Source organism: Erinaceus europaeus, chromosome 16, assembly GCF_950295315.1.
Source record: "Erinaceus europaeus chromosome 16, mEriEur2.1, whole genome shotgun sequence".
Lineage (NCBI taxonomy): Eukaryota > Metazoa > Chordata > Mammalia > Eulipotyphla > Erinaceidae > Erinaceus > Erinaceus europaeus.
In genome coordinates this window covers 8,643,157-8,645,800 of record NC_080177.1, presented here as the reverse complement: position 1 = coordinate 8,645,800, position 2,644 = coordinate 8,643,157, and positions in this window count along the sequence as shown.

Genomic DNA, 2,644 nt, shown 5'->3' with positions numbered 1-2,644 from the left:
GTCCTTGTTGTTTTATTTTGTTATTGATTTTGTTGTTGGATAGGACAGACAGAAATGGAGAGAGGAGGGGAAGACAGAGAAGGGGAGAGAAAGACAGACACCTGCAGACCTGCTTAACCACTTGTGAAGTGACTCCCCTGCAGGTGGGGAGCCGGGGGCTCGAACTGGGATCCGAATGCCGGTCCTTGTGCTTTGCGCCACCTGCGCTTAACCCGCTGCACTACCGCCTGACTCCCTCCTCAGAATATTCTAAACCACAAATGGTGTGGTTCCCCCAACCCCTAAACCATTTTTTATTTGTGGTTAATCGTGGTTTGCAAGATTGTAAATTTACAGGGTGCAGCTCCACACCCCAGCCACCACCAAAGTTCTCTGCCCTCACTCTCCCAGTGATAAACACATGACTTCTCACAGAGCTCGAGATGGTGTGTTTATTCCTAGTTCTCTCTCTCTCTTTTTCCTAAGTTCATGTGTTTCAGTTCTCTAGATTCCATACATGAGTGAAACTATCCAATAGTTATCTTTCAGCTCTTATTTTTGCTGAGAATAAATAAATAAATAAATAAAAGAAAATTTAAAAAAATAGGCCTGGAGGGGGTCGGGCGGTAGCACAGCGCACATGCAGCAAAGCACAAGGATCCTGGTTCCAGCCCCCGGCTCCCTACCTGCAGGGAAGTCACTTCACAAGCGGTGAAGCAGGTTTGCAGGTGTCTGTCTTTCTCTCCTCCTCTCTCTCTTCCCCTCCTCTCTCGATTTCTCTCTGTCCTATCCAACAACAACGGTATTAATAACAACAACAATAATAATAACCACGACAACGATAAAAAACAACTAGGGCAACAAAAGGGAATAAAATAACCTCCAGGAGCAGTGGATTCATGGCCCCAGCATTAATCCTGGATGCAAAAAAAGGCCTGGAGCAGTGAGGCTGTCTATACAAGCCCTTGGTGTTAATACAAAGAAAGCAGATGGAATTTTATAATACAATTATAAGAAAGATTTATCATTCTTTCTTTCTTCCTTCATCCCTCCCTTCCTTCTTTTCTCTCTCCCTCTTTCTTTCTTTCTTCCTTTCTTTCTTTCTTTCTTTCTTTCTTTTTTTCTCAGAAAACTACACAGTCTGACCCATGGTGGTGCTGGGGCTTGAAGCTAGAATTTCAGAGCCTCAGGCATGAAAGTCTGATGTATACATTGTTGTGCTATTTCCTTGACTTGAATCGTTTCTGTCTTCACTCTGTTGCTTGCTATTAAAACACACTGAATTATTCATTTGTGATCTCTTTTGTTACTTGTAAGATTTTTTTTTTTTAAGAATAAAAAAAAGGGAGTCGGGCTGTAGCACAGCGGGTTAAGTGCAGGTGGCGCAAAGCACAAGGACCGGCATAAGGATCCCGGTTCAAGCCCCCGGCTCCCCACCTGCAGGGGAGTCGCTTCACAGGCGGTGAAGCAGGTCTGCAGGTGTCTGTCTTTCTCTCCTCCTCTCTGTCTTCTCCTCCTCTCTCCATGACGACATCAATAACAATAACAATAATAACTACAACAATAAAACAACAAGGGCAACAAAGGGAATAAATAAATAAAATAAATATTAAAAAAAGAATACCTTTTAGTTCTTCTCATTCCAACACTCAAACTTAAATCATCTATATGACAAGACAAGTTAACCACCTGCACAATTGGTGAGCTATTTCTCTGGTCCCCTTTTCAGGAGATAGTTAAAATACTCTAAAATTTGTTTTAATGTCCTTATCTGACAATTTCAACATCTGAGATATCTCTGGTTTTGGATATACTGATATCTACTAACCATAATTCATATTTTCTTTCTGCACATGTCTCTTCAGGTTGGACCATATGTGAGCGGTTGTGTGTTAAAGAACTTTAGAAAATAACAGTAATGTTTACTTCCAGTAAGGGGTGCACCTATTGTCTGGTCAGTTCATAAGTGGTGATGTATGTTGAGGGGTCTTGTTGAGTCAGTTTAATCTATAGTTGGATTTTAAAACTATAGCTACAGTCCAAATCTATTGTTGTTTGTTTTTGTGATGCTGGGAACTGGACGTGTGTGATTCTACTGCTCCCATTAGGCCTTTCTATTCCCCCCCCTTTTTTTTTTTAGCTATTTTTAATTAGTAATTTATAAAATTACAAAATAACAGGGGTAAAATTTCACACCATTCCCACCATCAGAGTTCTGTCACTATTCCCTCATTGGAAACTTCAGTGGTTCTCCCAAAGTCACAGTTATAGTCAACTTTTAAAAGAGAGGGAGTCGGGCAATAGCACAGTGGGTTAAGCGCACGTGGCACAAAGCGCAAGAACTGGCAGAAGGATCCCGGTTCAAACCCCCAGCTCCCCACCTGCACGGGAGTCACTTCACAGGCAGTGAAGCAGGTCTGCAGGTGTCTGTTTTTCTCTCCCCCTCTCTGTCTTCCCCTCCTCTCTCCATTTCTCCTGTCCTACCTAACAACGATGACATCAATAACAACAATAATAACTACAACAATAAAACAAGGGCAACAAAAGGGAATAAATCAATAAATAAACTTTAAAAAAGAAATTTCTCTTTGACAGCTGGGCAGTGATGCACCTGGCTTGAGTACACAAACTAATATGCACAAGGACCCAAGTTTAAACTCCTGGT